This window comes from Penaeus monodon, chromosome 26, assembly GCF_015228065.2.
Source record: "Penaeus monodon isolate SGIC_2016 chromosome 26, NSTDA_Pmon_1, whole genome shotgun sequence".
In the NCBI taxonomy this organism is placed as follows: Eukaryota; Metazoa; Arthropoda; class Malacostraca; order Decapoda; family Penaeidae; genus Penaeus; species Penaeus monodon.
Genome location: NC_051411.1, coordinates 16,964,972 through 16,972,647, shown reverse-complemented (window position 1 = coordinate 16,972,647; position 7,676 = coordinate 16,964,972). Strand labels below are relative to the sequence as shown.

General features: G+C 41.2%; 1 pseudogene; it reads left to right on the top strand.

The window, feature by feature from the left end:
- LOC119589596 overlaps positions 1 to 5,211 on the top strand; it is a 7,736-nt pseudogene extending 2,525 nt beyond the window's left edge.
- The last annotated feature ends 2,465 nt before the right edge of the window (positions 5,212 to 7,676 follow it).

Sequence of the window (7,676 nt, the reverse complement as noted above, 5' to 3'; positions counted from 1 at the left end):
CACACACACACCACAAAACCCCAATATATATATATAATATAATAAAATATATATAATATAAATATTATTGTGTGGTGTGTGTGTGTGTGTGGTGTGGTGTGGGGTGTTGTGTGTGTGTGTGTGTGTGTGTGTGTGGTGTGTGTGTGTGTTTGTGTGTGTGTTTGTGTGTGTCTGTGTGTAAATTATATATTATATAAAATATATATATATTAATATATATATATATATATATATACATGTGTATATATATATATATATATATATATATATATATATATATATATATATATTATATGATAATAAAATATTATATATATATATATATTTTAATATATAATTTTATATATATATAAAATATATATGTATCTGTGTGTGTGTGTGTGTGTGGTGTGTGTGTGTGTGTGTGTGTGTGTGTGTGAATATATATGTATGTATATGTTTATATATATATATATATATATATATATATAATAATATATATATAAAATAATTGTATATATATATGAATGTATATATATGAATATATAGATAGATAGATAGATAGATAGATAGATAGATGTGATATATATATATATATATAAAATATATATATATATAATATATAATATATATATTTTTAATATATATATATAAAATATTTTAAATATATATTATATATATATATTAAAATTATATATACATGTTAAAATAGATAAATATATATATATTTTATATATAATATATTTTATATATATTTTTATTATTAATTTTATATATATTGTGTGTGTGTGTGTGTGTGTGTGTGTGTGTGTGTGTGTGGGTGTGTGTGTGTGTGTGGGGTGTGTGGGGTGGGGGTTGTGTGTGTGGTGTGTGTGTGTGTGTGGTTTTGGTGTGTTGTGTAGTGTGTGTGTGTGGTGTGTATGTCTGTATATATATATATTAAAATATATATATATAAAATATATATATTTTATATATATATATATATATATATATATATACAGAGATAAATTTATAATTGCAGATACAGACAGACAGATATAAATATATGGATAGAGAGATAAAAGAATAGAGAAATAGAATGATATTGATAGGTTGACAGACAGACTGATTAATAGACAAATAGCTATTATATAGGGAGCAGTGTATATGTTTAAAAGCGTCTGAGAACAAATAATATCGCCCCTTTTGAATATTCCTGTCCATAGAAGGAATAAACAATGGCGCCAAAAGGAGGGAAGAAGGGAGGCAAGAAGAAAGGCGGGAAGAAAAAAGACAAAAAGGAAGACGAAGATGAGAAACCCCAAGGGAAAAAAAATATCTAAATTTGGGAAAAACTTTATTCTCAATCAAATATCGGTGATTCCGGTATTTTTAAGCGTTATTTTAAATGCTTTTTGTTTATGTTTCCCAAATAGACACTGATAAGCGAATACACAAAATCAATGATTATCATTACTTTTATAATTATGTCATTTTTCATTATTACCCTTTAATCATTTACCCTTTAAATCATTATTTTTTCCTTTTTCATTGCGTTGCCATCCACTTTCCCATCATCATTATTTTTAAAATTTTCATTTCTCTAGTTGACTTAACGGGGGGACATTTTTCCCCATTTTCCCAGGTTTGGGGGTTTTTCAAGTTGAACGTTCACTAAAAGGTGGGGAGCAGCTGGGGACGGGGGCCAGAAGCACGCAAGGGACAAGTAGACAAGTGCGCAGGAAAAGGGACTGAATATCATCAAGTTCCTGAAGGATAGGTGCGGCACAGGGCTTCATTTTTTCGTCGTACACAGCGTGGTTTTTTTATACTTTTTTTATAATTTTTGAAATATTTTTTTTTTTTTAAAATAAAAAAGTGAAAATTTCTTTTCTTTTTTTTAAAGTTTTAAAAAAAACCCGGGGGTGGGAATTAAGGGGCCTTTTTTTTGGGTTTTTTAAAAGCCAAAAAAGGAAAAAAAAAAAAATGAGGTTTAAGGAAATAAGGAACCGATTTAATTTTTTAAAATTAAATTGAACGGGGTTGGTAACCAAAAAAAACCGAAAAAAAAGGGGAAAAACCCCAAAAGCCAGTTTCGACGGTAAAGGAAAAAAAATAAGGGGGAAATAAAAAAAATATTATTTTCCTTGAAAAATGAACCCAACGCTTTCAAATTTTTTTGGGAAAAAGAAACTGGGAAAAAGGGGAAAAAAAAAGGGGGTCTGAAAATAAGTTCATGTTCAGCAAGTAAATTGAAGGTTTAAAAACCAAAAAGGGAGGAAACTTTTTTGAAGCGAATTTTTAAATTTTTGGCCCCCCCAAAAAGGGAAACCGCGGGGAAAAAGGAAAAGAAAAACAAAACGGTTAAAGGGGAAGACAGTTAAGGGGAAGCGGAAAGAGGGAAAAAGGGGGGAAACAAAAGAAGGAACAAAGGAAAGGAAAGGCCCGAAAAAGAAGGAAAAAAGGAGAAAAAAAATGGGGAAAGGGGAAAAGGGGAAGAGAGGGGGGGGGAAGAAGAAGAGGGGGAAAAGAGAAAGGGGAGAGAGAGAGAGAGGAGAGAGAGGGGAGAGAGAGAGAGAAAGGGGGAAAAGGAGAGGGGAAGAGAGAGGGGGAGAGAAAAAGAGGGGAAGGAGAGGAGGGGAAAGGGGGAAAGAGGGGAGAGGGAGAGGAGGAGGAAAAGAGGGGAAGAGGAGAGAAGGGAGAGAGGGGGGAGGGGAGGGGGAAAAGAGAGAGGGGGAGAGAGAGGAGAGAAAAAAGGAAGAGAGAGAGAGAGAGAGGAGGGAGAAAAGAGAGAGAGAGAGAGAGAGGAGGAGGGAGAGAGAGAAAAAGGAGAGGGGGGGAGAGAGGGGGAGAGAGAGAGAGAGAGACAAGAGAGAGAGGTATAGAGAGAGACAAGAGAAAGAGAGAGAGGGGGAGGGGAGGGGGAGAGGGAAGAAGAGAGAGGAGAGAGGAGAGAGAGAGAGAGAGAGGAGGGGAAAGAGGAGAGGGGGAGAAAAAAAGAAAAGGAGAGAAAGAGAGAGAAGAGAGGAAGAGAAAAGAGAGAGGAGAGAGGGGGGGGAGAGAGAGAGAGAAGGGAGAGGGGGAAAAGAGAGGTGAGAGAGGGGAAGGAGGGGGGAGAGGGAGAGAGGAGAGGGGGGGGGGGGAGGAGAGAGAGAGGGGGGGGGGAGAGAGAGGAGGAGAGAGAGAGAGAAGAGAGGGGAGAGGGAGGGGGGGAGGGGGAAAGGGAGAGAGAGAGAGAGGGGAAGAGAGGAGAGGAGAAGAGAGAGAGGAGAGGAGAAAGAGGAGAGAGGGAGAGAAAAGAGAAGAGGGAGAGAGAGGGAGGGGGGGAGAGGGGGGGGAGGGAGGGGGGGAGGGAGGGGGGGAGGGAGGGGGGGAGAGAGGGAAGGAGAGGGAGGAGGGGAGAGAGAGAGGGGAAGAAGAGGAGGGGAAGGAGAGAGACAGAGAGACGGGAGAGAGGAGAGGAGAGAGGAGAGGAGGGAGGAGAGGAGAGAGAGAGGGGTTTGTAAGCGGAACAATGAAGATATTGCTATAACGAAAACAATTATATAAACAAGAATAATAATAATAATAACAATAATAACAAAAAAAAAATTTAAAAAACTTTTAAACCAAATTTTAGGGAGTTGTGGGAGGGCCCCGGGTTTGGGGCCGCCCCCCTTTGCGGAGGGAAAGCTGGAAACCGCGTGACCAAGTTAAAAAGGGAACTTGCGTCTGGCGGCGCAGACCGAATTGCACTCGACCCCCCGGCGCGTCTTGCACGAGAATGGGGCCCCTGACGCGCACGCTGGACATCTTCAGGGGGGGAGAGTCGCAGCCCCTCAGGGGAAAAAACCAAGAGCGGGGGAAAAAATTTGGGAGGGAAGTCACAGGATGCCCGCAATTTTTGCGGGTAGACGTAGAAGAAACTTTCGCAGATTCGCGGGGGAAAAAGGGAGAAATAGTAATATTTATTTTTTAATATTTGCTTGGAGAAGGGGTTAGACTTTAAAAAATCTTTGAGATATGAAGACCCCAAAATAAAAAAACTTTTATTATCCAGCAAATTTATTTTGTCTTTTCCCAAAAATTATTCGACGATCTTAGGGAAAAAAAAATTTAATTTTGGCTAACATTTCTTTAAAAATTTTTCCAAAAAGTGCAAGGAACTAAGATTTTCAGGGGCTGGTCTCCGCGGTACGAAAAGGAAATTTTAAACAAGACCCCAGTTCCGCAGGGTGACGACGCGAGGAGAGCGGCGAGCCAGACTGCTGCAGGCGGTCACAGAGCGCGCCGAGCAGCACGCCCACGTGTGGCGTGACTACCACCGTCTGGCCAGGGAGAACGAGAGACTTTCCCCGAACGGTTTTTTAAAAGTTAGTCACCCAGTTTATAGCGGCCATTCTTGATGCCTTTTAAATTTTCGTTCCAAATATCACCCGCGATAAAAAATATATATATTATCATAAATGGTTTTGCGGCACACACATATACAAGTATGATTACAAAATGTTAAAATATGATGCAAGTTTTCAGCATTCCCCATTTTCGGGGGGTTTTCCCCCCGGGGTAAAGGCAGGCTCAGGGAGCAGCGCCCCAAAACCACGCGCGACCTTCGAGAACGCACCGCGGAGAAGGACATCGCGCTGGACCTCACTGCTTCACATCTACAACAGGAAGATGTTGCGCGACGAGCCTTGCAGGACACCATCAAATCAGCATTAGGCATCCTGCATCAGGGCTCCCTTTCGGGGAAAATACAAAGCCCAGGCAATTCAACGCCAACCAAAAAAAATCTACGACATTTTTGGCACCCGGGGGAAAAAATTTCCCGAAGTTGCGAAAAAAACGTTCGAATTTCAATTATTTTATTTCACTTAGGAGGGAGACAGCGGCGAATCGGACAACGTGGCCGCCATCCTTCAGCAGCTGGTTAACCTCCTCACGGCTGCCGAATTCTCTCACATCCCCGGAAACCAGGATTCCGATCACCCTAACGCCTCTTCAGATTCGGCCCCTCCCAGCAAGGCCGATCAGCGAAACCATGCATCCGAGAGCGGGGACCAGGGCGAAGGGCAGTTCAGGTACCGGTCTGGAGACCTGGGTTTCCTGCCACGCCCCCAAAGGAAAACGAAACCTCAAAGACAGGATTCTTGATTCTCTCGGCTTCTTTCCTAAGTCACCGGCGCTAAACTAACTGCTCAATGGATGGAGCCTAATAGACAAACTATGCATCCTATGACAATGTTACAACAATAAAATATATAAAATAGTCATATAGTAATACTTCTTACCTAAGCCCTTTTAAATAGTTATATTTATTTCTTATTAAAGAAAGAGTTTGACTGTAATGCAATATATCAGCTTTCGCTCAATGGGCGAAACTTGCTTAACCCAATCGGCACGGATGGCAAGAATACATGCCATGTCCACTGTAATATAAATTTATTTATTGCATTTACAGATAGATGGCTCTTCAAGCCCTTAATCACCAAATTATTAGTTAGTAATTATTAGTTCTATCTGTCTCACATGTTTACCCTTTTCCTCGACTTTTGGAAAGGGTCTTTTGCATTATTTCATTGTCTTAACTGTTACCAAAATTCGAATAACAATTTAATAATCATAACATCAACAACAATAATAACAGTATCGATATCAATTGTATTAAAAATGGTTAATGGTTAAAAACAAAATAAATGTGCTAGATATCTAAGGTCATGTACCACTATAGGAAGAAACAGTAAAGGGTAGTGAAGGGCGGTTGAGTTAGTAGTTAGTTGCTATACGTCAACTATCTAGATTAAAATTGAAAAGCTTAAAGGTGGGTAAAGGAGTTGATGAATCTGGGTTAAGGTTCCGCGTATGCCTATGGAGGACAATTGTTGGAGAAAATGGTATCACCATGTGGTATTATATGCTTTTATAGGTCAATGAATACGGCTAATACGGATTCATGGTGTGCAAATGCAGACCCAATATCTGCATTTGAGCAAATGGGTCAGCTGTACTTCGGGCACGGCGGAAACCAAACTGGGAAGGAGAGAGAAGATTGTGAGATTCAAGATACCACATTAAGTGGAAATTCACCATTCGCTCTAGCAGTTTGCAAAAGCAAAGTTAGAGCAATGGGAAAGTAATCTTGAGAAGGATACTCGATTTATTGGGTTTCAAAAAGGGAGGATAAGAGCTTCTCGGCTGTGAGAAGGAAAATTTCCTGATGTTCATATGTGGTTGAAAATAGTTAATAGGAAGGATAGAGAGGAAGATGGAAGGTGTCGGAGCATAATGTAGGCAGCTTTGAGTTCAGAGGAAGAAAAGGGAGCATTATAGGACTCAGCAGAGGATAGGTGAAGATGATGGGGGTGCGTTCCTTGATGGTCTTAATTCTAAGAGAAGTGTGGAGAGAGGCGAGAGCCACTACTAAATAGACACATAGTTCATTAGCAGCTTAGAGAGGATCGGAGACGAGTGTATCTAGAATATGGAGGACGGTGGACTGGATAGGGGGAGATGTTTGCTAGATAGTTTATGGATCCGACGCCAAACAGCTAAAACTGATTTAGATGTAACTGAGGAAACATAATTTCACCAGCTATTTGTTTTACTGTTCCGGATTGTACGAAGACAGGCGGAGGCTCTTTTAAAGGAGTTATGGGCTGATAATTGATTAGGGGTGCCTCGTTTGTAGTGATAACTGTTCTAGACTGCACGTTTTAAGCGAAGCGCTTTGGTGCAGTCAGAATTCCTATTTGGAACACATTTGAAGGTATAAGGTCTTGAGGTTCGAGGAATGGCTGCGAAGGTATAAGGTCTTGAGGTTCGGTAGAGAGGCCAAGGCATGAAAAAAGATTGTGTGTATATGTCAAAGTGTGTAGGGTGATCTGAATTAAGAATAAGGTCAGTGTGGGGATCTAGGGATCGGCCACGGGAGTTGGTGCATGAGAATGGCCCCAATAGGGAGATTAGACGAAGGTAGGTGAGAAGGAAATCCGGAATATGTCAAGTGTAGGGAGAATTAGAATAACTTGGTTGATTCACGAGTGATGAACGGTCAATGCCGCATATAGAATTTAAGGAAAGTGGAGCTAGGGGGTGAGATAAGGAATGAGAGGGGGAGAGTGGCGTTGATATCAGGAGGGAGGATCTGGGGAGGGCATAGTTGTGACATGAGGATGGATTCACATGTGTAGACAGGAGGGAATGAAGGGATAGAGGGAGGAGGGGTAGTTAATGTAGGTGGAGCTGGGGGGGATGGGTTGTGTTGGGGAATGGAGGGATAGGGGTGTAGGGGAAATGTATGAGTAGGAGGAGTGATGGATACGGCAGTTAAACTTGCAGTGTGCAGGTGGTGTCGGTCAATTTGTGATCGGTCAGATAGTTTTGAATGATCTCAAGAGTTTCTGATATTGGAGTTGGTTGGGGAATTTTGAGAGACTGGTGTCTGAGGAGTAGAGGAAAAGGTAGGTGAAGGTGAGTGTGTGGCAGGAGAAAAAGGGGTGGAATATTTGGTCTGTCTGCTGCGGGTAGTGCGGGGAGGAAGAGAGGAAGGTGTTGGGGCTGCAGTAGAGATTGGAGTAACTTGATTTAGGATGGCAAAAGAATTTGACTGGGGAAGGTAGGCGGGATAAGTATAGGGGAGTGTGTAGGAACATCTTGGGAAGGAGGGGGGGGCAGAGCAAGCGACATTACTGGAGTAAGGGAGAAAGAGAAAACCTCGTCGACGAGTTTCCCCCCAA